This window comes from Morone saxatilis, unplaced genomic scaffold (assembly GCF_004916995.1).
Source record: "Morone saxatilis isolate NCDOM2014 unplaced genomic scaffold, NCSU_SB_2.0 Contig15, whole genome shotgun sequence".
Taxonomy (NCBI): domain Eukaryota; kingdom Metazoa; phylum Chordata; class Actinopteri; family Moronidae; genus Morone; species Morone saxatilis.
In genome coordinates, this window is record NW_023339707.1 from 24,996,792 (window position 1) to 25,002,457 (window position 5,666).

General features: G+C 39.7%; 1 long non-coding RNA gene across 1 annotated transcript; it reads right to left on the reverse strand.

Moving 5' to 3' along the window:
* Positions 1-6: 6 nt before the first annotated feature.
* On the reverse strand, positions 7-3,173 carry LOC118324171. The gene is made up of 5 exons (XR_004796546.1): positions 3,033-3,173; positions 2,874-2,905; positions 2,690-2,780; positions 906-1,658; positions 7-249 (listed from the first exon to the last, which is right to left on the reverse strand). It is a non-coding gene; the product is annotated as an uncharacterized LOC118324171 (long non-coding RNA).
* Positions 3,174-5,666: the final 2,493 nt, after the last annotated feature.

Here is a 5,666-nt window from a genome sequence, read left to right on the forward strand (position 1 = left end):
CATCCATAGATATAATAGATGGTACAGGATTTAAGTGTTCATATTCAATGCTGTATCTGCCTCTCTGAGCTCTGTCCTCATATGTTTCAATGAGAATGTCTTTTTCTTCACATTCTCCCTTACAGAAGATCTTATGTCTTCCAGACAAAGAGAAATCAAAGTGACACGAAGCTCTGATGTTTCCTCCTTCAGTTCTTGTATAAGCGATGGGGTCACCACCGAGGCAGGCAGTGTTTCCATCCCACAGTGCTGTTGGAAAGATGAACAATCAATAGTTACTATCTTCCTGTATGATCCTGCAGTCTGATAATAATGAACAGATCCACAGAGTCACACTGAGAGCTGATCAGTGCAAAATCATTGTTTACTGAAGTATTTGCGTTTGGGAACAACTGAACAAACCATATGTGAGATGCAGTTAAAAGATACTGAAAAAGTTAGCTAAAGTGAGTTTTTATGGTTTTGTGTTTGTTTCTTTTTTATTTGTGTTTCTTTTGTGTTTGTTGGTTTGGTCAAATTCCCATTTCTCATGAAAATTACTTTTTGGTTTTTTTGCTGATCCTGTGGGTGCTCCAGGGCTCAGCACCCACAGGGGATCGCTGATTCTAAGTTTTCTCTATTACTCTGTAAGAAATGTAATCCCTTTGCTCAACTTATGAGACTGCAACAGAAAAAGAGGGTTAGGGTTAACCCTAACTCTGTCTTCAGATTTTGAGATCACTTAGTATTAGTACATTTTAACTTAACCCTAACCCTAACCACAGAAACAAACATCATGTTGGACAGTCCTCTGTGAAAACAGTTAAACACATGCTGCATAAAGCTCACTGACCAACAAGGAAAACTAAAGCCAAATCACATAATAAAGAGAGAGAATGATAGAAACAGAAAGAGAGTGTACTCACAGAGGAAGACGACGCAGATCAAAGTGTGACAGACCTTCATGTTGGAGGCTCTGATGGGTTCAAGCTGCATCTCTTCTGTCTTCACTGGAAAATTAGGAACTCCTCATTTCTCTAAATGATGGAGTCCCTCCTCCGAAACCACAAACTCAACTTTCCTTTCCTCTTTTTGATTCTTTGTTCCACAGCAGAGTGAAAAACAAATTGTAAACAAACTGTATGACTACAGTGTGTCCACACTGATAAAAAACCCCTCTCACTGTCCGTTTAGTCCATTATTGAGTTCTATAAGTGTCTTTTTTTCTTAAAAACAAGTAAATAAATCTGCTGTTTCAATAAAGCCCAACTTATTCAAAGCGTTCTTTCTTATGTTTTTTTACAACAGGAGAGTTTTTGCTTCAGTAGAAAAAAAGTGAATGAAATGAATGTGTGAAGAACATTTTATTGTGTAATGAAGAAGAATAATTTTTGTAAAATGAAGTAACACAAAAGGATGAACTTTTTGTCTTTACAGAAGAACTGAAGCTGTGAGAAACTGTCCAGTACAATCCCTGAATCAATTTATTTAAAATGTTAAAAACTGAGAAATCTCCCTAAATATGAGATAAAACAACCAACGCACCCACTCTGAGAATCTAAAATGTTCTTCACCTCAGGTAACATAACCACATAACATTATCTGCCTCACCACAGGGGGCGCTGTTGAACGAGGCAGCTGCACTGTTGGAGCTCAGAGTAAGTGAGTTTACTGGAAGTCTAGAAGAAAACAAACAGAGGTCAAAGGTTATCCCTCACTGACTGTTTTAGTCTTAATAGCAACTGGAAGCTTTTATTTTATTTTCAGTAAAAAACAATGTCAGCAGCTTATCAGAATTTTAAAAGAATAACATATTTCTATCAGCATCTTAAATCCAGTATTGAACACCGTCAGCTGTGTGTGAAGTTAATTTTCATAGTTTCATGGTTCTCTTTTATTTCCAGTGTGAAGTTTATTATAGAACCAGAGGTTGTTGCAGCCGGCCTCTAGTGGCCACTGGTGGTACTGCGACTCAATGCACTTCCACACAACTGTAGTGCAGGCTGTTTAAACAACTACAGGCTCATGTTTCAGTGTGGGTTATTCATATTTTATGGTTCTATATGTCAGCTCAAACATGCATGTTAACAGTCAGTTAAAATAACTGCCCTTCCTGTGGTCCCAGGACAGGAAGCCCCTCAGCTGCAATCAGCTGCTTGTTGAGTTTACTCGCCTGTTTGGTCACATAAGCATCATTTCAGCATGTGTGCTGCTTCACGTGAACTGTAAACAGGCTTTTATCTCCACATTTTATATTTGATATTGAACCGTGTATCTCAGTACACAACCTTTCCCTCTCTCTTTGCAATGAAACATTCAGTCCGAGGACTTCCTCCTCAAACCCACAGAAGCTTGTAGCTTGAGATATGATCACAAACTGGCCTGGTGTCAGTTTCATAAAAAGACAGCATGTTACTCAGAAACATAGACTGACGTAAAGTTCTTGTGAGAACATATTTTTAAAACATGTCCACAGTCTTCTCTCTATTCTGCCACTGCAAATTATCCCTCTGCTGTCTGATGAAGTTGTTACCTACTTAACTTATTATAGTGGGTGAAGTCTAAAGATACTATTGTCTAAACCCAAAGTTAAATGAGCAGTGTGTAGGATTTAGTGTCATCTAGTGGTGAGATTGCAGATTGCAACCAACTGAAACAACCTGTTTGGTTTGTCCTGGACCTTTAAACCCCTACCACAGTTTTAACTCACCTTATTCTGAGAACTGGCTGCAGTGAATGTAAACTGCAGATATTTCTTCAGGAGGAGATCTGCTCTGTGTGTCCTCCTCTCTGATCCTGGCCTGCAGGAAGAGAACAGGGGTCTGTTTGTATTAATATCAGCTGCTGTCACAAACACTAATAACGCTCATTGGCCCAAATTTACTCAAACTCACCTCAGTGACATTAACATACTCCACAGCAGGTTCTGAAAAACATGCACTTCAGAAGATCAGGTCCACTGCACTTTACTACTTAACTTGTGTGCATGAATTTCTGAGAAATGGTCAGTTTTAGACGTTCAGTTGTGTTTGTTCTGTTTCCTGCAGTCTCACCTTTGGGTTTACTGGCCCTCTTCCTGCAGAATATCAGCACAGCCGCTGATAATACGATGATCATGACGACCACAGTCAGACGCACATACAGCTGCACACCTGTGGTTGTAGAACAGGTTTGGTTTACACTTTGTGGTTCATTATGAAATATCTGGGAGTCTGCATACCTGGACTTTCAGGTACATGTGCGACCTCAGAGTCCATTCATGCAAAAAATCTGTCAACCAACAATTAATACAAGTTGTTTAATGTTTATGTTCTACATACAAGCATGAACACACACATGCATGTACAGATTTTACGCTGCAGAATAAAACATCACCAAGGAAACACACACACAGATAGAAGCATGAATGAGATGGATGCAGCTGTTCGGTTTGTTATGAATCAATACTTTGATCAATTTGACACGTTAAACCTGTCAGCTGCTTCACAGATACATCACACACTATTGGTTGGTTTGTATTGTCACTCAGCACTGAGAGGACAACTCAAGCTGTGATTAGTTTGCTGTTGTTTACCAGTTTTAACTAGATAACTTTGAATCATGATGTTAAAGGAAAGTTGGAAGAAGGCAAATTTCAGGAGTTAAAAAACATTTCACATTTATTGCAAGCAGCCATAATGTAACTCTACTGTGTGGTTCAGTTAACTGGGAGACTTCTGAATGCTGTAAATGTACCTGGACGCTGCAGCCTGGATGTCTGTGTCTGGTGTGTCCGGGGTGTTGGAGGCTGGATTGGGGAGCTGGATGGTGTTAAAAGGGTGCTTTGGCTGGGCGCCCGGGTGTTTTCCTGGTGTTGGTTTGTGAAGCGTTGGAGCTGTTCGACAACACTGAAAAACAGCAATTGAAACTATCAGAGATACTGATTGTACGAATATACAAAGAACTCTGTCGGGTAACATTTCATTGAATATACCACAAATTCTCTGCCCAAACAGTCCAAGTGTATCAATGTAGTTTTAATCCATAGCAGTGCCTTAAATTGCAGGAGGTGCATCAATGTTGTGGCCGTCAACAATAGTGCGAAAGCAACTGCACGTTGGCAGTGCGTTTCTGTGTGTGTCTTATGTTCTGTGTATTGTGGTGTGGAATTTTCTAGGTATTATTTGTTGGACAGAGAACTGGCCTGTTGGTCATTGTAATGGTATGTGTTCATGTGAGCAGTGTGTGGGTTCATTCGTATGGTGTGAGTGTCTGTAATATGTTTCAGCTGCCGAGAATAAATGTAGACCTTAATACTATGGGTTATTCAGACTATACATCACAGCCTGTTCAGTGAACACTTTCATTTCAGACTCCATGTAGTATATATCTCATCCACTTGCATACGCTTGAGCTCAACGTTCCGTCGGCGCTTAAATGAAACGTCTGTCCAACTTACATCTGTACCGCCCCGAGTCAGACTTAGTCAGCTTTGTGATGCTCACATACAGAAGTGTAGAATGTTCTGGATAAAATCCTTCTTTATATTCAATGCTGTATCTGCCACTCTGAGCTCTGTCCTCATCTGTTTCAATGAGAATGTTTTTTCCTTCACATTCTCTCTTACAGAACATCTTCCTGCTTCCAGAGAAAGAGAAGGAGCATTTAACTGTGATGTTTCCTCCTTCACTTCCTGTATGGACGAGGTTTTCTGCATTAATGAAACCAGTGTTTCCATCCCACAGTGCTGTTGGAAAGATGAACAATCAATAGTTACTATCTGTTCTTCCTGTAAGATGTTCCAGTCTTTTTTGTCTCACATTTACACAGATCCACAGAGTTATACTGGGAGCTGCCCAGTTAAACCAGTCTGTGCTATCAATTTAATCCCAAAAAGGAGGAAGAGAGTACAAACAAATGTGCTTTTTGTTTTACCTTTCGTAATTTTTTAATGCCACTAAGTCACCAGTGGCCAAACTCATCCTGTGCATCCAAACATTGTTCACACAGAACTTTATTTCCAATTTTAGTGGAGACTTCAAGGTCTTTAGTTTAGTACATTGTCAAAACTCAATTGAGCTGGAAAAACGTTAGTGATAGTAGATAAGTGATAGGGGGAAATAAAAGAGGAAAAATAAATGTTAAGGGGTTAAACTTCTTTTTCCTTGCATGGAAATTGTATTTACATCCTTCAATTGCTTCTTTGAATTTGAAATGAGGTTTCACATGTCAAATGTCCCCAGTATTCTGTGATGGTAGGTGGACATATGGGGAATAAAATTCAACAAACTGTTAACAACAATTTGCGATTGCGATTGAGCAAGACCGCTAACAATAGTTTACTGCAGCAGTGCTGTATAAAAGGCCACCTTCATCTAGTACAAGGCTAGTCGAGACGAGTTAAAATGAGAGAGACGGAGTCAAAACGGAGACAGAAATAAATGACTGCTTTTACTATTGCCAGTGAGTTTTCAGCCAGGTGTAAGTTAGGTAACCAGGTAACTATGGTTACCAGGCAGCCAATGTCAGTGCCTGTTCTCAATGGATTTTGAATTGAACTAATATTCTTTTTCTCAACAAGCACGCTTCATCAATGGCTTGGAGGACGTTACTTGCTGGATTCAGTCAAGACCAACTACAATATTTGACCAAGTCTGAGACAAGTCCGAGGGCAAATACCTAGAAAAGACATCTGGACTGTACTCGAG